General features: G+C 50.1%; 1 protein-coding gene across 2 annotated transcripts in view; it reads left to right on the top strand.

Moving 5' to 3' along the window:
• The window catches only part of NACC2 (NACC family member 2), an 84,767-nt gene that overhangs the window by 41,849 nt on the left and 21,900 nt on the right, over window positions 1-21,018 (top strand). The window contains exon 1 of one of the 2 annotated variants that reach the window (XM_082327442.1): window positions 18,842-18,870. The exons of the other annotated variant lie outside the window; for it this stretch is intronic. The gene's annotated coding sequence lies outside the window, so the exon portion shown is untranslated. Of the gene's footprint in view, window positions 1-18,841; window positions 18,871-21,018 lie in introns of those variants that run through there. 2 annotated transcript variants of the gene reach the window in all.

Below are 21,018 nucleotides of genomic sequence, written 5' to 3'. Positions count from 1 at the left end.
GCTGGCTGACTCCACCTCTAGCTGCAGGGTTTCCCTGTTATGAACGGGTGAATACTAATCCTTGTTTATTCTCTGCTGCAGAGAAATAGATTCATCGGGAGGTTTCGATCTTTAGAAGCAGCCCTTGGTGAGAGCCGGGTTGGAGCACCCTGGGCGGGTGGATTTACCTGTGCGACGTGCACGGCAGCGCTCCGCTGGCTACCACCGTTTATGCCTCGTGCCAACACGAAATACCGTCCTTCGGTGGCAGGGAGAAGAACTTTTAATACCCCGAAAGCGGCCCCAGGGTGTGGTTGCGATGTGATAATTCCAGCGAGCGATTACAAGAGTTGGCTCTGCCCTGTGCTTCCTCTGGCCTGCCCTGGGCATCTCCTGGAGTCCCGCTCGCCCCGTAACGGGCGGCTGGTTGAGCGTGGGGTACACGCAGGAACCCACTGAAGGAATTACTGGGAAAGGAGTTTGTTTTTTTGTTTTTCTTAAAGATTGCATGGAAGGATGAATCAAAGTAGGGAAGTGTTTTACTCTAAGCATGGTGGCAGAAAGGAATCCTTTTTATCTTCGGGGTTTCTTTGTTTTCTGAATGTTTCGTAATGCAGACTGGCTAGCAGAGCGGTGTTAATTACGTTTCTGCAAATCTCCTTCTGGTATCCTCTTGAAAATGGTGATGCCGCCAAATGAGAACCAAATATTTAGCTCTAAGCTTTCTTTTTTTTTTTTTACTCCCAAGGACTCTCCTTTTTGACTGTATTTGCTTAGCCCAGAGTACAGGCTGAGGAGTGCCCAGCAGCCATCCCGCCGAGAGCCTCCGTCCCTGCAGATCCCGGGGAACGTGCGGCTGTAGACTTGCAGCGACCGCTCCTTGGGTTGTCCCGGGCGGGCTCCGTCCTCGGAGCCGGGCTGCGCTGCCGGGCTTGCTGCCGTTGGCTCTGCCCGTCCCGCTGTGTGCGTGCCCAGGGCCGGGCTTAACCAGGACAGCAGGGTTATCTCTCTTGCTGGACAACTGATTTCTCTTTTTCCACGTTGCCCTCGTATTTCCAGCTGGAAATATATCCGGGAATATTCCCTGTCAATGGGGTAGAGTGAATTTTGTTCCCTTGAACTGCTGCAGCAGTTAGGAAATTTAAAAACCAACACCAGCCCTGCATATAAATAGCTGCTTTTTTTCTTTTTCTTTTGAAAAAGACTGTAAGTGCAAAGATGAGGAGTGCCGTATGGCAGCGGGCCGGGGTGTGACCCCGGCGTGGAGCTGGGTCGTGTCGAGAGCAGCACCAGCACCCGGACCGGCAGCAGGGTGCCCGGGTGCCCGGTCAGGGCACCCTGTTCCCTTCGCGTGAGTCGCGGCTTCCCCTTTGGGAACCTCTCCAGCGACGGGGCAAAACGCTCAGAAAACTTGTCCAGGTTGAAGAAAGACCTCAGAGTCTTTTAAAATACAGTGACATTTTCTAGACTCTAAACTATTCTTTCTGTAGGGAGGCCCAGCCTCTGTGAAGGGCTGCAGTATGAAGAAATGGAATTTCTTTGGGTTTTATGGTGTTTCTTAGAAGGGCATTTGCAGTGCTAATCATCAAGCTCCTTCCCTTTGTTTTCCCCCATTTCCCAATTAACCTCATAGTAGACTGTGCGTATCGACAGTGGCTTTTATCTTCTACTGCTCTTCAGCAGGTTTTATATTCCTGCCTGCCTCGCGACAGCCACCTCCTTGCCATCGTGCCTTAAAACCAAAGCAGAGGCCAGTGTGATCTTCCGCTGTCTCTGTGTCTGCTGGAGGGAACCTCTTCCCAACAGAGTGAAAATTGCAACTGGTTATGTAAATTATGGGCAAGGAATAAAAAAAATATTCAAACCTGGTTTAATTTGTGAGTATATGTCTTGGGAATAAGTTATACTAGCGCGTAGCAGAGGTTATTCTAATGTGAATTACGGGCTCACCCTTCTGCAAGCGCGATGCTAGCTCACGGATGTGGAAGCAGATATTACAACCTTGAAGAATCTTGTAGGACGTAAAAGTTTTAATTAAAAATCTGGCTTGGTTGAGGGTATTTTGGTTTAGTATGAATGTCTTCATTTCTTTTGAAAAAGAATTAAATGAAACCCTTAGTATTTTTTTATTTCTGCATATTTATTCTTGAAGTTGAAGCATTAGAAAATAATTGAGTAAAACAAAATCCACAAGGCTTCAAATTACCTCTAGCTTAATGTTTTATTTAAAAGGTTTGCTAACTGGCATTCTTTATAATGAATTAGGTCACGCGGCTCTAAAGAGTGTTGGGGGTTTTCTTCTTTACATTTAAATTTGAGGCTGCTTCCCTCGAAACTTGGGCTCCGCTGCCGTGAACTGCTGTACGGTTGTGGCTCCCGGGCTCCCTGGCTCGGGTAATCTTGCTCTAATTATTCTCAATCACACTAGTGCAAATGAATATATCCATGTTTGGAGGATCGAAGCGGTGTTGTCATGGCAATCTCCGTAAGGTCATGAGAAACTCGTGGATACTCTTTGCCGCCTCTCCCGGGAGACCTCTCCTACCTTTGCAAAACTACGGATTTGGGGGATTTGGGGAGTAACTTTAAAGCACGATTTTGTAACAATTTGGCTAAAAGGATTCTCTGCTGAATAACGCGCTTGTGTGTTGCTGTGGGTGAGTGCTGGGTGCCCCCAAACAGCCCCTTTCAGCAGCTGGGGCCGACGATGCCCATCGATGGCTGCACAAGCCACCCTGCTCCGTACCGGGTAGCTGACGGCACTGTGGTTCGGGTGAAGCTGATTGCGGCTGTGGCTCGTGTCTCACGTGCTGACTAGCCATCTTCCTCTGGGAGCTCCAGCTCCCCAGCTCCCCAGCCGGTACGAGGGCCAGGCTCGCTCGGGAAGGTGGGATCCTTATAAACCACAGGGGCAGCGGAGGGGACCCGTTTGGTGGGCGCTGGTTAATGGTGCTCAGTGTGCTGAGATGGGCTCTGGCCTGGGTTTTGTTGGGAAAGGGTTTGCTTATATGCAATTTAAAAAAGACAAAACAACAAAAATAGCTAAAACCAACCAAACAAAAAACCTCTCAAAAAACCCAACCCCCCAAAAAACCCAAACCCAACTCAACTTTCTTAATTGCAGGAGGTGGTGCTAGCTGGAGCTGTAGCAATAGGAGCCCCTCAAAGCTGTCCCTGTCCCCCAGCGTGGCTGCGGGGTGTCACCCCGAGTCCGTCCCTTCCCTCCACGGCTGTAGCAGCGCCGGGAGCGCTGATGGTGCCGAGTGCTGCAGTCACTGCAAAGGAATGTGGGCGATGAAATAAATGCATTGCTGGGCCGTCACTGCCTGGATCATGCGTACCGCTCTGCTGCTTCCCGTGCATCGGGCGGGAGGGGATTCATGTGAAAAATATGTGAACAGTAAACACTGGAAGAAGTGGCAGAGGGACGTTTGCTTAGCCCTGCTGGGGCAGAGCTCTCCTCTCCTAAAAGAGATAATGGCAAAGTCACAGGATGGTTTTGGTTGGGTTTTGAAAGGCAAGAAACTGATAACAAAGTGCATCTACCTGGGTAGCAAGAGGTTTTATAGATGCAAGTGTAAGTCTCTGTGCTTTTATGAACTTCTGTTTGTGAAAGGTGCTAAATCTTAACTTAGAATTAAAGCTAAATTTAAAAAAAAAAAATGTAAAAGTGATCCAAAAATTTAATTTTGTTTAATCACATGTATGGAAACCCTTTGCATGTTGGACTGCAGCAGCAACACCAATGACTTTACAAATGTCTTGTGTAGTAGGAGAAATGAATTCACTAAAATTGGCCTTTCGCAGATCCTGGTTTAGGTGATCCAGGTAGTTGTGGGTTTATGGTTTTGTATTTCTATGTTCTTTTTGTTTTTTAAAAAACCCAAGCAACACCAAGAAAACAAAACCAAAAATAAGTCTTATTGATAGAGAGCCATTAAAGCATTTTGATTTGCAACTAAATGCATGTTAAGTCTGCAATTCTTTTGCTAGCCCAAAGAAGTTGTACGTACATACATACACCCCCCCGCCCCCATCTTCATTTGAGCCTTTAGACAGATTTAACACATACGTGTGCAAATTTTTTGTGTCCAGGTTACTTGGTTTGAAAGATCTGACATGATTTAATGATTGATATCAATATTCTACAAAAAGGTATGAGATCCATATTTAAAATTTTTAAAAAATCTTAAATTTTATTGGCTGTAGAAGAGACGTGACTACACCTGACAGGGTGCCATGTAAGTCTGTTACGTTATATCTGTTCTCTACACTTAATTGCTTCTGGTTGCCGCATCTTTCAAGATTTTGAGCCTAGCCAGTCTTGTCCTCTCACACCCAACATGCACTCACGGATGAGAGGAAGAAAACAGGTTTTCACGGGTTTTTGCACCTTGCAGGTGTGCAGACTGGTTCACCCTTCCCGTGCAAGGCCTGGCTTGCAGAGCCCCTGCCCTGGGCTGGGTTTGCCCCTGCCCGTGCAGGCAGCGGCCGTGCCGCCCCGGGCCGCGGGGTGCCCTGGCACGGGGGGTCCCGCACACGGTGGGGGACACCCCAGACCGTCACCTCCGCCCTGCAACTTGTCTGCCCATCACAGGGTCCATTTTGACCTGACTTTCTCTAGAACTTTGCAAACGTGTCAGGTTAAAGGTTTTTAAATTAGAATTTTAGGTAATTGCTGTAAGTCAAAGAAGGGCTTCCTAGTTTTGAGTGTAGATATGAGTTGGGTTTAAAAAAAACAACAAAACACTAAGCAAATGGAATTTATAATTAAAGGCCTATTTACATTTAAATAATTATTTTAAATGATGTCCTTCTCTCTGCTTTCTGCAGAGGGATGGAGCAGAGGTTGGGCTGAAAGCGAAGCTGGCTTTCTCAGCTGACCTTCTGGCACACGGGCTTTCTCATTTACTGCTGCCTCGGCATCCACACGCGTGCACGCGGGGCTTCAGCCCTTCGTCTTGGCACCTGTAGTATATCCGTTAATGCTTCCAGGGCTTCAGGACTTGCTGAGAAGCCCTCTAAACAACTTCTTCTGTCCTATTCTGGCTTGTATACCCAACACTTGGAGAAGTGGCCAGCGAGCTGCTGTCCCGTGTGAGGGGGCTCAGTGTGTCCGATGAGGTTAAAAAAGGCACAGTGGAGGCTTTGATGCTGGGAAAGCAATTAACTGCAACTTCTGCAATATTTAACATTGCTTCAAAACCCTCCCATTATCCCTTCCATTGGCTTTTGTCGATCGTTGGGTTGACTAACATGTTCCTTTCAGCTTTGGTGACAATAACATGTGAGTAAGCAGAATACCCAAATTTCTGAACGATGGCTTGTGGCAATTTCCTAATTTCCTGAGTGAGCGCAGGCTTCTTGGGGTTTCAGTCCTGTGCCAGAAAGACTATTTGCTCATACAAAGTTCTTCATTGTAATAGGAAAAAAATCAATTTGATTACTTTCATGTCAGCATGCATGTCTAATGGCTTAGAAGTTATTGCAGCCATAAAATATACAGTATCATTTCTCTCTCACTCTGAAATTTGACAGGATTAATATAGTCAGCATGAAATCTTAGTCATAAAGTCGACCATAAGTGATGGTAAAATTAGCTGCTGAAATCGTCTGCTTATGGAAAGCATCTTCTGTTTTTCCTTCTGGGAAAAAATATCAAGGGGCTGGTGTGCGGATCGGAATGGGAGTTTTCTGCATTTCAGGCTCTAATACAAATATGTCCGTTTCATCTCGCGCTCTTCTAAGGAGAGATAGCGAGCGCCGTTCGGCTCTGATGTCCCGAGTAGCCTGGAGTGCAGCTTCGCAGCCGCTCATCGGCTGCCTGGGCGCTGGCGGTGGGGCTGGCTCTCGTGCCCAGCGCAGCCGTGGCGCGGGGATCGTGCCTCTCCCGCATCCCACCCTCCCCTGTAAGTCATTCCCTGCGTGAGCCGAAGCGCGGTACGAGGGCCTGAAAAGCATCTCCGCCATCGGAGGTCGGACTTTGGGTTAGAAACCGGGGGGTTGTGGTGTGGCCCTTCGACGACGTACGTCCTTCGGGGGCGGGCGACGTTTGCCTGCCCAGTGAGTGAACGATGAGTGAACCTGCTGAGTGAACGATGCACCGATTTACCTCATGCAGTGCAAGCCTTGTCGTGGTTGAGAAGCTGTTTCTTTCCGTGGGTCAGTGCTCCAGGGAGGTCGGAGGGAGGCGAGGTCCAGGTGGGCTGAGCTTTGCCCATGGTCTTCACCCATGGGCTTTAGCAGATGCTCTTCTGCTGGTGCAAGCCTTCTAGCTGATCACCCACTGTCCTCCTCGCACAGTCCCCTTGGGGAGCAGGCTGACCACCTTCATCGGGGTGGGAGAAATGCCCCGTAGAAAGCCACCCTGCTCTGAGCTGAGACTGAGAAACCTCTGCTTGAAGCTGAGTTTGCTCCTGCCGAGTGACTGCGCTGGGTGCCAGCAGCTGGCCAGGGCAGCCTCTCCTCCCTGCTCCTCCGCCTCCAAAACTGCCCTTGGAAGTGGAGCTGAAGTGCTGGGGTTAGGCAGGGAGATGTTTGCTGACGTGTGATCCTTCACCAGCCCAGCCTTATGAATTCCTTGTTAATGGTTTTGTTTAATGACATCTTGTTTCGGCTGCCTTGTGTAAGGCACCCATAGCTGTTTCTTCTGCTTACGAAGCTGGTTCCAGAAAGAAGAAAGAAGCTAGGTGTTGATATCTTTATTATCAACTTTAAAATTAGACCAAGGGAAGACAGCATCTCGCCTCTGGGCCTCATTTACCCGCCCCATGAAGTCCAAGACCAGAGTTTCATTGCTAGCCCTTGGCCTGCTTGGCTTTGCACGGGGAAATTTCTCCTGCCTCTTGAGCAAAGACGTGCAGGGTTTTACTTCTCCAGGGAGGCTCGGCGTCCCTCCCGTCGTATCTAGATGCTCCCACCTCTGCTGGAAGCTGTCGTCCTGCTGGTTTCGCATGTTCTGCCTCCCTTGGCAGCCCATTGTGAAAAGTTAATATCTGGTCATTGGTTTTGGCTGCATCTCCAAGGCAACTTCATTCATACGCTCCGGGTTCATACTGATCCGGACATGCCTAGATGACTAACTCCCGTCTCCTGTTACACCGTCCCAGAAGAGCTGTTAACTCCTTCTGCCCAGGTGGGTGGTGATTCAGCAGGGAATGGGCAGAGCCGGTGGATGCCATAAACACCTGGCAAATGCCGACTTGCTCTGTTCCCCCTCCGTCCTTTCTGCTTTGGTTTGCTTCCCAGCGCTGCCTCCAGCATGGAGAGCAAAGAGCTCATCGCTATTTAAGATCCTTTTCAGCGCGGAAAGGCCTCAGACTAAGTTTGTTTCTCCTGAAATTTTCATGCTTCATTATCCTTTGGTTTGGGCAGAACGTTGCCTTTGGGATCTAAACTTACTGAAAAATTTCATGTAAAAAAAAAAAGAACTTGGCTGCGTGCTAGCAATACGCTCTGAAATGCAGCTAAAATTTCATTTTGCATTTCATGCAAGGCAAGGGGATTTTCCTGCAAAGGGCAGGCGATGCGGCGAGGCCACTGCATTCCCGGTGCGTGTTCGGGGTCTGTGAAGCCTGCGAGATGGAGCTGTAACAGGTTAAACGTGGAGACACCCGGCGTTGCTGCAGCGCCTGGTCCCTCCCTGATGTGCCTATTTCTGTATGGGTTTGTCAGATAGATACAGATTTACAGCCCCCAGAAACTCCTCTTGATTCTCACCAAAAGATGTAGGAAGGAGGAAAATGAGCCAAACTCAGGTTTTTTTTTTTGCAGTTTGTTTCTCTCCCGGCAGTGCTGAGAGGTGCCGTTGCTCTAGATGCTATGTCCTTATAATCCGCACCACTCGCTGGGATGGGTCCCGCAGCAATGGTGATTCCCTGTTGGAGCGAGTGGCCGGTCCCCAGCCCCGTGCCGAGGTTTGACCGCGGGACTCTTCTTCCAGCCTGGGTCTCTGGAAAGCATCCGACCCCGGGAAGGAGTGGGGCTGGGTGGGGCAGAGCAGGTCTAGCTCACACCAGCACCAAGCAAAGTTTGGCTTGAGCTTGACGAGCATCGCTAGGATGCGATGCTGGATTCTTCCCTTGGTGCATTTGAATACTGACGTGGTCCATGTATCCGACGGGTATGTCGTGACGCCGTTTTTCTCGGGGTCCCGGAGATGATTTGGCAGGAGTGTAGGCACAGGTAGGAAAAGCACATAGGGTTTTACTGGTCACGTTCCTGTCCTCCTTGCAACCTAAGTGGAGTATCGCAGCAGAAATCAAGGGTCAAGATAGCCCTGAGGATCGCTAAGATGTACAAACTTGAAACCCTGTTCACTTTTTAACGCCTAATGCGTTTTGGGAGATCCCTTACGCTGAAACATCAGGCAGAGAATTAAACACGCTGGGAATATGAACCTGCCGTGACTCGCGACCGTGCCGGAGTGGCAGGACGAGGCTGCTCGCCGCAGCGGTGCTGGTACGCTGCGGGAGAGTTAATTAGGGAAATATTGGAGAGATTACCCCAAGGACCTGGGGTACAACTCGGTCGGAGACCGTTACCCCGTGCACCACATATGAAATCCTCTGTCTCGCCAACCTCCCTCCTCCAGGTGCTGCTTTCCCTTCCTAGAGCAGAAAAACTGCTGTAGGACTGTTTGAAATGTAGCTGCTATAACTCTTAAATTTTAATAATAGATTACCATTAGTATCAGCCTTATATAATGCACACCTCATTATTGCTTACTCAGAATAATTTCTCAGCCTCCTTATAGAACCTTGGAACTTTATTTGCTGAGTATAAAATATGCAGAAATGCATGAATAGTTTTAAGACTTGGTACCCTAAACTAATACAGCGTGCTTTTTTTTTTTCTGCACCATGATTGAAGTCAAATTAACATATTTACCTTCAGTGCTCCCAGGAGTAGCATTAAAAAATTCAAGAGGTGATTCAGAATAGTCTCCGATTTACTGTGTTCAAAGCTGGATTTCATTTCTCAATAAAACCATGCAAACACTTGACTCCCTTTCAGCTTTGCAGCCTCTTTCCTCCCTGTGCAGGTCCTTGGACTTATCAACAGATGGTAGCGGTATTATTACCGCCCTGTTCCCAAAAGGAAGCTTTTTATTTTATTTTATTGGGTTTTCAGGATGGGGGAGAAAGCAGGGACAGAGAATAAGGAAGGGAATGAGTTATAGCAAATAGCACAGAAGCGTAGCAGCTATTTTAATGTGAAATAAGGAAAGGTATTGAGCGTGATTTTGTTGTGCTGGCTGCGAGCACTGCTTCGCTCTGTAATGTTGGTTACGTTATCGTGCTCTGCCTCAGTTTATCTGTGTGCGATAACTGTTTCCTAGGGCAAATCATGAAGCTTAATTTTTGCTGTATGTTGACATCTTCCCAGGAAGAAAAGCCATGTAAATGCAGGGGTAGGAAATGGAAACGGTTGCTTTATTGCCCAGCGGTTTCTTTATTCTTACCAACGATTACCCAGGAGCTGTCCTGCCTGTGCCGTGATTTATTCCTACAGCTATAGGATGCAGCTCCTATGGCTCCCAGGATTTCAGACCCCACAACAGTCAGGTTCAGGGGTGCAAATTTGTGCCCCGAAGCCCCAGGCTGCTCCACCATCGCCTCTGCCATGGGCTCCTCCGGGGAAGTGCCGTCTCTTAAGCGTTATCAGTGCTGCAGGGAAAGCTTCGACCCCATCGGTTTTCCTGACCAGATAATAAATATTCTGGGGAGAGGGTCTGCGTAAGAAGCCCCGGCACTTGAAGTCGGTACCTTCCAAGTGGAACAACTCTGCCTGAAAATCTTGTTTACCATGGACTAGAGATACTTGCAGCAGCTTTTTTTCCATGCCTGCTCCTAGATTAGGAAGTTATTTCAGCAGATGTTGTTTCCTAAGAAAATGGGTTAATGCTTGGTGGTTAGAACGGTGTGGCAAAAAAGCTTATTTGTGTGAGGTTTTGGCTAATTGCCTTGCAAGTGTTACAGAGCGTTGCAGCAAATTTCCTGGATTTCGCAATCATGATGGTTCTGGTTTAACTGGCCAGAGAGATTTTCAAAAATACAAAAATAAATGGAAGAATAGAGGCAAATCACTTGCTGTGTTGCTGCAAAAAGCTGAGGGACCTTAAGTCTGGGGTGAAAAGTCTCCAGGTATCTGAGCGAGTAACTGCGACTCAGGGCTGAACAGATCTCGGAGTTTTATCATCTTTTAATTGATGAAAGATGGATGTTGCTCTGGGGCAGGCCAGAACAAGCCCCTCTTAGAAATAAGAAGTAATTGCCAGGCTAAGAGGTCCCTGGGAGAACTGGGATGTTTTTCCTTCCCAGTTCACGGGAATGGAAATGTCTTTGCAGGGTTGGTGCGTGGGGAGGGGAAGGCTGCTGGCGTGCAAACCGTCCTCCGCTGCGAGGGCAGGGACCTCGGAGGTGGTGGCTCTCAGCTCGGACGTGGAAGCTCTTTCTCCGCATGGAAAGCCCTTGGGGGCCACATTCCCTTGTTTTGTCCTGGGAGGTGAGTGTCCGGGCGCCGCAGGGACTGCCTGGGGCTGCTCTCGTCCCGGCCTGCCAGCAGCAGGCTTCGGGGACGATGCTGCTGAGCTGGGGTTACTCTTTGGGGTCACCCCCGTGCTCACATGCACGTGGTGCCCAGCCCCATCGGGGCTTTTTTCCACACCTGCTCCTACGTTGGCCCGTGATGAAGGACCGAGGCTTGTTCTCTGGGTTCCCCAGTTCGGGGGCAAGCGAGGTGGCTGCCGCCAGCACCCCGCGCCCAGCCCTGCTGCTGCCTCCTCCCGCTCTGCATCTCCGCCGGCTCCCCGGGAGCAGGGGCACCGCACTGGCAGGCAATAAAAAAAGGAGAGGAGAGGTATTTCACACACTTATGAAACGCATCTGTGGAAGGCACTGGTGCAGGTGAAAACAGAGCCTGGACTGAGAAATAGGGTTGTTTTATGTTCGATAATACTTATGCGATGAGTCCTGCTGCTCCGTACCGTGACAGTCGCATCGTGTGTCTCGCTAACATAAAACCATCTTGGTGGGAAAGCTGCCTGTCCCCGGCCTCACCCACTGGCATCCCAGCCGCCGGCGGCAGGACCGCTCCCCACCGCTGCCTCGGCTCGCGGCACCAATCCCTCCGGGGACTGATGGAGGTGGAAAGTGTGCTGAGCACGAAGGACAAGGAGGGGTTTCAGTCTGCACACAGTGAAGCCAGCAATTCAGTAAGAAAGGCAGGTGCCCAGGAAAATGCAAATCAGGTGCTGCTATTTCTAAGGGCATCACTGTAAAAAGACTTTTACTGGGTCAAAAAGTGCGATGGCGATGAACTGGGGCTGGCGGGGCTGGGAGGAGACCTCGGGCTCTCTCCTGGGCGCCTCCGCACTGCCCGCCCTCGGGATGCTCTAGGGAAGGGTGGCCGCCGTGTCCTCCTCCAGCCGGTCCCGCTGTCCTGTGCCGCGGAGAAAACCTGTTTCTGGGCCAGAGTCCCCGGGGCCACGTGCCGGCACAGCTGCGGGTCGGGGGCTCGCGGCATCGGCCAACACCGCATCCCCACGCTGCCGGTTAAATCGCTAATTAGATTCCATCCGAGCAGCAACATAAACCAGGAATAAATGGACTTGGCTTCATAAACTTAGCACTTAAATATTTTCCCAGGCAGGAAAAAAAACATTTGCTTTCCATGCAAAACATATAAATCTTGGAAAAGTTCCCGAAGTTGCGTGTTTAACTGTTCAGATCTGTGCCTTTGTAAAATAGAAGTGGTTGTTCCCCTGCATAATTATTTTTCTTTTTAAAAGGAAGCTGAAATGTTTGCGAGGAAGACATTTTAAGCAACTGCTGGGGATGAACAAGAGTGAAGGGAGAGTCAGGTTTAATGATGATTGCTTCGCTTTGCTTTATCGCTGTTGGAAATGAAGCACCTTCTCCTCATCCCCTCCCCGCAAGGACTGACGACAAATGCCGCTTTTACCGTTGTGTTTTGGGGCTGTTTCTGCTCGTCTTATGAGTTTTATTGAAACGTGTCTGGTTGCTAGTTTCTTTTCAATCCCACCAAAATACAAGAGCTGTTACTGGAGTTTATTTAACACGATGGATACTTTATATAGTTAAAACTGTGGATGCTGTATGAAACACACGCTCTCCCTTCCTTCCCAAAGGCCCTGGTGCAGAAGACGCTGCAGTCGGATGCTCCCGTATTTAAGCGGTGTGGGCAAGGGGTGCAAGGGGAGGGAGCAGCCTCCTCCAGCCGGGCCGGTGCGTGGAGGGGAAGGGCCGTCGGTGCCGCTCGCCCCTTCTCCGTTTGCTGCGGCGGCAGGCGAGGGGTGCCCGCGGGAAACGGGGGGCTGACACGCAGCAGGGGGGCTTCTGCCTCCGGGCACCGGCACCGCTCGCCCAGGTTGGAGATTTCCAGAGCGGCGGGTGAGCTTTCTGCAGATAGATCCATCGGTTATTTTCTGTACTGCCCCTCCCTCGTGCTCACCCCACGAGCGACCCCACTATAACTATATCAATATAGAGATACAGAGCATAGATTTATTTCTGCATAAAATCACCGTTCCACATAAAATCCCGGAGGAGATGCTGTGGAGACCCGTCGCCGCGGCTGGCGGGACGCACAGCCTGCGTCGGCATCGTCCTGTCCCCGTCCTGGGGGTGCGGGTGGGCGGCGGGGGGGCAGCACCCCAGCCCCGCCGCGGCACTGGGATGCAGTTAGGGATGGGGACTGGAGAAGCGGGTCTGTGGTGACTGTCCTGCCTGGAACAGGTCAGGTTTTGGCCTGTGGACAAGTGAAATGAGTTTGGTGGTCTCTGTATTTCATGGACTGGCAAAAGAAGATTATCAGGGTTTTCTCGGAGCTGGGATAAGGTGGGGTTGGGGTGCGCCCAGCAGGAATTTTCCCAGGACGGCGGTGTGCTGGAGGAGGCTTTTCAGCACGTTGGCCCTTCATGAGCACCATGAACACGTGGTTTGAAAGAAGCTAGAAAATAAAACCACACAACAGTCTCCTATGCAGAGAAAAAATCCCCAATAACCATCCTACAGCTTCTCTCCATGAGCACTTTCTGCATGCTTTGCTGTCATTAACAGTCACCAGTCCGGAGCTAGAGATGTTTAATTTATCTGTGTTCTCCTGACACCTTTCTCTTTCGTAACAGTAATCACCTCTCCCGGTTTGGCCGGGCAGCAGCGGTGTCTGCCACGCTCCCCGTAATCCAGGAGTGAATCAAAGCAACTTTTTACAAAACAAGATTCTCTCGTTGTTGCAAAAGAGCTTTGGGGAAATCTGGTTTTTGTGGTTAAGGATCTTACTCTGATGCACAAGGAAAATTATGTGTAGCTTTTATTTGGCCCAAAGGATTCTTACAACATTATCCGTATTTCCTTTAATTTGTGGGATTTCTAGTAAATGGGCTTAAAAATAGGTCCGGGCAAGATGCCAGGGTACATACGAACAGCAAAAAAGCTTTGCAGGCTGTGAGCAGCTCGCTTTCACTTCTCCCTCGGCGCGGGCCGGGGGGACGGAGCAAACGCTCACCTTTTGGGGTTAGATTTCATGACATCTCTGGAATTCTTTGGAAGTCGATATTGCAGAAAAGATCCTTTAACTCTTTAATAGAACCAATGCAATATTGTTGTTGAGCTGGACCCAAGTCTGGAAAGGGAGCAGGATGAGCTGTAGTGCCAGGGGGGGACAAGAGCATGGGGGGACCTGGGGGGGGCCCCCACGCAGGTTCCCGGACCCGCTCACTGATGGGATTTGGGGACCCTGGAAACCCAGCGTACGAGCAGGAGCAGAACATGGCGATGATACACGTTTGGGTTTTTTTTTCCTTTTAGCTTTTCATTCTCAGAAGTCTCTTTAAGCCTTTCATAAGACGGGAAAAATCTAATAAGGGAGAGGCTATGGCTCGGAGCCACGCTCCCAGCCGGGGCGACTGCCGGGTGCCCAGCTCCCTTTGGTGATGTTTAGCTGCCTCTTTCTTCAAAATCAGCCTCAGTTCAAGTGACTTAAAAATGCATTTTTCCCTGGGGACAGCCACCCACAAAAGCCTTTCATTAAGACGTAGTGAGTTTATGCAGCTGGAGTCCCAGGCGTAAAGGGAAGGTAAGTGGGAAAGGATGCCGGCCGCGCCGTGCGGCAGCCAGCCCGCCTCGCTCCGCGTTCCTCTGCCAGGCAAGGGCGCCATACGGCTTCCCAAACTGTGCGATGTTTGTCCTACTTCTGCAAGATTTGGTTCATTTGATTTTAATTAAATCTTTGGGCATAAATCTGTAAATCTGTAAAAGTTTATTTTATTTTGAGTACCGTGGATGCTGCGCCTCTTCATTGTGAGTAGCTTCTTGGGAGATGAAGAGGAGGAATGGGGAGCTGGATGAAGAGGAGGAATGGGGAGCTGGATGAAGAGGAGGAATGGGGAGCTGGATGAAGAGGAGGAAGGTTTTGAGCATCCTGGGAGCGGCAGCAGCGTGTGGGATCGGTGCGGGGAAGGGCAGGAGCGCGGCAGCAGGGCCAGGGCTGGGTTGGGGCTGCGGCAGGTCCTGCGGGTCGCGGCTGCGAGGAACGCGCCTTGCAGGGAGCGGCGGGTGGGTGCGAGCTCACGCCGTGCCCCTGCCAGCGCTCTTGAACTAAAAACATGCATTTTCACGTGTTGGTGGTGATGGACTTCCATAAAATCAAGAGGACCCCCATGCCTGATGCAGAAGCAAGCCTGTTAAAGGGAAATCATTTATGCCATTGGCAGGAATGTGCTAATAATACTTCTCATCCGAGGATATCGAGTTGCTTCTTTACAGATATTAAGTCTTCTGATGCCTCTGTGAAGTGGGGGAAGTGTGGTTAATTCGGTTGGGCAGGTGAGGACACCAGGCCTCAGCTCTGCTCCGAGCGCAGCCTGGCTCCTCTCCTGTGCCACACCGGGATGCGCTTTTCCTTAAAAGTCGATAACTTGGGAGTTATCGTGGGAAGCGACCTTCCAGGATCGTGGTGGCTGGGGACTGAAGTCCCACGAGCCGTTAATGACACCCCCCGGGTCCCCAGTACCCTTTCTGGAGGAGGCAGGTGAATTTGCTCTAGCTGTTATAATAAGGGATAATGTCTGGGCTGTGCCTGGCGGGCACCCGGCTCTGTCACCACGCCTTCCCGTCGGACGGCATTGCCGTCAGCTGAACGGGATCTCAAGCCTTTTCCATGGGACTGGTGCGGGTGGGTGCCGGCAGCGGGTGCCAGAGCAGGCGTGGGAGCACCGCGGGGCAGCTCCCGCTCCGAGTTCTCTTCCATGTTTCAGGAAAAAGCAGAGCAGAGAAAAACACCCCGTGCTACTCCGGCATGGTTTCGGTAGGTTATGAACAGAAATCATCCGTTTCTCATGGACTGGGAGCTGCTGAATCCAAGCTCCCCAGGACACCTCTTTTCTCACTAAACCTTGAGGTTTAGCAGTTTCCAGCCCCGGGGATGCTTTCCCTCCCGCGCCGGCTCGCGATGCTGAAGCACCAACCTCCGGCCAGCCCAGCGCCGTAGCACAAGTTCACATTCAAGCTGATTCTTCAAATTTGCCTCCTTTACTGGAGATCAGCTTTCCCGGCTGCCCCGGAGGAGAAGGCTCCTGTTGTTTCTTCAAAGGCCAAGGTTAAATGAGCAGCCGCAGCGCAGCTCGGTGGTGAACGCGGGGTTTTTAGGGGATGGGGAGGTGAGGTGGTGCCCGCGCTGCCCGAGGCGTCGCAGCCGGGGCTGCTGCTGGGGTCCAGCGCCAGGGTTGGGGCTTGGACGTCTGAGCCCCCCTCTTAAAACAGTGTCATCCCCGCTACACACGCCTGTAAGCCCCTTTGATTTTTCTTTTTAAAAATAATTGGGTTTGTGCATGTGGTTTGGTTTTTTTGGTTTTTTTGTTTTTTTTTTTTTTTAAAGATTTTTAACTGAGAGACAGCAAATTTAGTATTTTCTGTGTCTTGGATGTGTTGTGATTTACATTTGATTTTAGGCATAATTAGAAATGCAAGTAGAGCGCTTTGTGTTTTACCTCTGCTTCAACTATTTATGGCATGATATGCAAATGAAGCAAGCTATGAATATTAAAGATTAGAGTATGTTACAAAGTATCACTGTCTTTAATGAGTTCGGTAATGGGCACGGGCTTTGCACACACTTTAATATGGAGGTATTTTATGTTGTGTGCCGTCTCTGCGGCTCTGCAGCTATCGATGCCGTGTTTGGTTACATCCCAGGAGAGCGGGGCCGTGATTTAAACCCTATCGAGCCCCGGATCGGCTGCAGTAGGTAGGTGCGATTTCCAAGCGTGCCCATGACAAAGGCGGCTGCGGCTGGCGAAGGGTGTTGATGGATTATTTCACAGAGACTGTTTCAGTTCTCGTCTAGGTCAATCCGTTTCATCTGCTGCAGTGTTGTAGATGGATCTGAGAATATGAAAGTGCTCGTCGACCTTTCAAGGTGCTTTGCAGCACTGGGAGGGAATCTTAAACACGCTCCTGCCAAAATGGAGCTGCTGCCTGTAACATCACAGAGACCCCAAGAAATTCATTGTGCCGTTCCTCGCCAATTAGACTTATTGACGTAGAATTATTTGGGGGTTTATTGACACATCCGAAGGCATTTGAAGGAACATCTTACCTACTGGATAGCAGAGGGTTGGGAAGCGGGGCTTCTCGCGTTAACCCTTTCTTGCCGTAGGAGTCTGGGCAGCCCGGTTAGCACAGGTTTACCTCTAAACCAGTAAACGGTTTTATTTCTAAACCAGCATTGTAATTATAAAAGAGGAAGGTAACGGTGGGTTTGGGCGCTGCAGTGCATACCGAGATTTCATCCACGGGTAATCTGAAGAGCAAACTTCTGCTTGAGCACGGGGGTCCCTGCGGGATGCAGCGGATGCTGCGGGGTGATGCCGGGGGGCTGCGGGGGGGGAACCAGCGGACAGGGAAAGCAGTGGATTTAATGGCAAATGGGGCTTGGGGAGGGAGAATGAAGCGTGCCCCAGGGAGTGTGCTTTTCAGATTTGAGGTATTTAAATTACAAATTTTGATGAGGAAGATTGTCAGCAGTATTCAAAACAGTGCTTAAATTCTTTTGAAACACTGTCGAGCTGTGCTGTGGCAGTTGAAAAGTTTGGCACACAAGAACTTGGCCCAGAAGTTGCTGCTTGGGTTTTTTTCCTTTAAAACTCAATTCATCTGTATTCAAGTATCCCACATGCTAAAGAAGAAAAACCCACCAGGCTCGCACTGGTTTGAGACAGACCCTTGTGTGCGAGGGAAGCTGCAGAAGTGATTGATCTCTAATATTAGGGGGTTTCCTTGTCGGTTAATGAGCATTAATAACTATTTATACTTGTGTATTTAAAAAAAAAAAAATATATAGTGTTTGTGTCTACTCATAAAAACAACCAGGAAGCTAAACTGGGAGTTAGAATATGCTTGTGATCCACTGGATTCCTAGTCCCTATGCGTTAGCTATACCTAGCTATACCGTTTTTGATGGGTCGATCGGTGTGGGATCAGCTCAGCGTTTGCAGCCCACGTCTGCAGCACGTTGTGAACGCTGGGGAGACTTTCTTGTCTCCAAGCTCGGACCCTGCTCTGCTGCATGAGGCTCGGATCTCTGTTAGACCCCCAAATTTAAGCAATGTATCCTGTGCTTCAGCTAGAGCGGTGCCTCAGCGGGGCTGTCCCGCGGCCGCTGGCTGTTCAGCCGTGGCACAGCACCGCCAAACTTGTCAGATGTTAGTGGTGGCTCTGAAGACGTACTTGACCATATATTTTTATATATATATACACCTTAATAATATAATATATATAATATATTGACCCTATATAATATATATTGTAACATCATATATAAAAAATATAATCTGGGCTGCAGAGTTGTCTGGGGGTGGTTTAGGGCGCGTTACAGAAATAGCCACATTCTGAAGCTTTGGGCAGAATTTGTTGGAGCGGTGATGGGGTTTGTTGCAGGAGCAGAGAAGTCAGAAATGAGAAGGCGGCGTTGAGTCCCGTATACGTGCCTGCCGTGATGCTGCCACCCCCAGGGTGGGAGCTGAGGGAAGGGGGGAGAGGGAGGCCTGTTTGCTGAGGGTAAGCGATAAATGCCGTGCACGACGAGCGCGGGTCTTCTGCTTTGCCCCCGTCGGCCTGGGGAAGGCGGGCGTCAGGCTGAGGGGACCGCCTCAGGTCACAAATTTTAAGTTTCTCAGGGTTTTTCCTCAATGACCAGAAACCTCAGTTTTGAAAACCACCCTGTGCAATCTAGTATTTGCTTCTTTAAACCTGGAAGTACGGAGTTAAATTTCTGCAGTATGTAACTTTCCTTTTCTGCACGCTTATATTTCCATTAAGGATCAAGCTCAGATGCAATTGTAGCTTCGCTTTATAGAGTATTAAAAGTTTAATGTATAAATGTCTTCCTTCGCCAGAACTTTTTGGCAGTATTGTTTTCCAGTGCTGAAATTTCTACAAAAATATAGAGATCCCGATAGCTGCAAGGGCACAGCTGCCCTTGAAGGGTTAATTATGTCATGCCTACTATTTTTTCTTTTAAAGCAGGGAGAATAAGCTGTAGCCAAAAGTAAAAGTCATTAATTTTAAGACAGAGATGTAAGCAAAGTTTCCTTCCCCTCTGCAGGTTGGTCAGGGTAGGCTATGCAGTAATTGAAAAGTAAAGGCAATTGAATTACAGGCTCCTGTCCAAACGGAGCGCGATTTCGTCTTTTTTTTTTTTTTTTTTTTTTTTTTACAACCTCCATTGCATCAGAACTAGGCAGTATTCCTGATGTTCTCATGTGTGTTAATGCTGACTCACAGACTAACTTGCACAAGAAAAAAAACACACAGGCAGCTCCACCATACTAGGTAATGAGCTCTAGCAAGAAGCAGCGTCTGATGTTTTGTAAGCTTTTTTTAATTGACCTTTTAAGATATTTACTTTATTTTAAGGCTTTCTGTTCCGTAGTGGCACGATGGTAGAACTGAGTCATGCATGTTATATATTGCTAGCTCTGCTGTTGTGTACTAGGAGTGAGGAGAATACAATTCAGCATGGCACTTGTCTTTTTGATGTGTTACGGATGTGAATTAATGTTTGCGATGGGCTGCAGGCAATGCACGCTTTGCAGAAGGCATGGTAATGGGGTGCTGTATGCTTTCTGGTGGACGTAACTTGGTCGGGGTCTTGAGCTTTTATTAGATTGCAAAAAATTAAATTCTGCAGAATAATTGTATGTTTTATCCATGTCTCTCCCTTACCCTTTTCCTTGCAGCAATCTGCAAAAAATTTAAAACGTTGCATTTTCTATTTTCTCCTTGCTTTGAGAGCTCTTAAAATCAGTGATAGATAAGGAAAAAAAAAAAAACTCATTAATGGCAATAACACGCTTCGCCTTGGCTGAATGACTGCACTTTTTGGAGGCAGCAGCCTGCCGGGTGGGTGACCTCGAGCGGTGGTGTTGCGCCCAGGCTGCCGGTGACTCACCTTGCAGCAGGACGGAGCCCGGGGAGCTGCCGCCGGTGCCGGGGTCCCCAGGGAGAGCTCCTGGGGCCGTGCAGGGTCCCCAAGCCGAGCTCCCGGGGCTGTGCGGGGTCCCCAGGGAGAGCTCCCGGGGCTGTGCCGGGGTCCCCAGGGAGAGCTCCCGGGGCCGTGCGGGGTCCCCAGGGAGAGCTCCCAGGGCTGTGCGGGGTCCCCAAGCCGAGCTCCCGGGGCTGTGCGGGGTCCCCAAGCCGAGCTCCCGGGGCTGTGCCGGGGTCCCCAAGCCGAGCTCCTGGGGCCGTGCGGGGTCCCCAAGCCGAGCTCCTGGGGCCGTGCGGGGTCCCCAAGCCGAGCTCCCGGGGCTGTGCCGGGGTCCCCAAGCCGAGCTCCCGGCGCCCCATCCCCGGGCTGCCCTGGCAGAGGGGCTGCGTGCGCCCGGCTGGGCTGGGTCATCGGCATTAATTTAATTCACTTTTCCATCTTTTCCCCCATTCCCCTGCCCGAGCCTCCGGATCTTTACTTTCTGTGTGAACTTTTAGGGTTATAAAGCAAAGGTAGCTCCGTGCTGCATGTCTGCTGCGTGTGTTGCTTATGTGTTAACTGAGTAATATTTGCAAATTCAGTTTCTGCTATCTTAATAAGGCAAAAATAATCTTCTTTCACCCATTGCCACTGGCTGCTACACTAAAAATAGGGTATGTTAGCACTGCTTGCTGCTTGCCACTTGCAGCATTTCAAAAATAAATACTTTGGAGCTGCAGAAACAAATGCTGCAGAAGAGAAGAGGAGTCTCGGCATGACTGTCATTTGATTACCAAACTTAACCTTGTTTTCCTTCCCTTGCCAAAGACGGGCATTAAACTGTGCAGGCATTCACGGCGTTTCACATTTGTGCCCCAGTCCCTCTCCCTTCCCCTCCCCGGGTTTTCTCGCCCCGAACCCCGACGCGGGCAGAGGGGAGGCTCGGTTTTGGGGTGGGGGGTGCAAAGACTTTTCTTTTTTGCTTCTGAGTTCCCGGACACAGCGACCTGCGGTGCATGGGGGGGGGGGATGCACAGCGTGGATGTGAAGTGCATTTTATTTGACTTTATTTAACTATTTATTTATTTAAGGCATTACAGCAGCTCCGTGCTCGGGGAATGGTACTTCGCCACTGAGTTTTGCAGTTAGCTGTTGCGTATTTTCCTTCGGGCTTATGTAAAAAGTGCATTTCCTTTTCATTAAAAGGGGGGAAAAAAACCCCAAACCCTGTAGCAAGAGCTGGGCGGGTGGCAGCCCTGTGCCCGAGGGGGACTGGGGACAGCCCCGGGGTGGCGGGCAGCTTTGGGGTCCCCCTGCTAGCCTCAAATCCAAGGGTGGGATTTTCCCCCTCGCTCCTCATTTACAGAAGAAAGGGAAGTTTCCTTTGACCCTTTGGGGCCTTCAAGGGCAGGACTTTTCAGCTCTTTTCTTTTGAGGGGCTTTGGCTGGGTGGGGGTGAAAGCCCATGGCCGCTTTGTCTCCCACCGCCGGAGGGTCCCTGCCTTTGTCCCTGCCCAGCTGCTGCCCAGCGCACCTTCCTGCGGGAAACGT

This window comes from Platalea leucorodia (genome assembly GCF_965183815.1).
Source record: "Platalea leucorodia genome assembly, chromosome: 15".
NCBI lineage: Eukaryota > Metazoa > Chordata > Aves > Pelecaniformes > Threskiornithidae > Platalea > Platalea leucorodia.
This window is presented reverse-complemented; position numbering and strand designations above follow the sequence as displayed.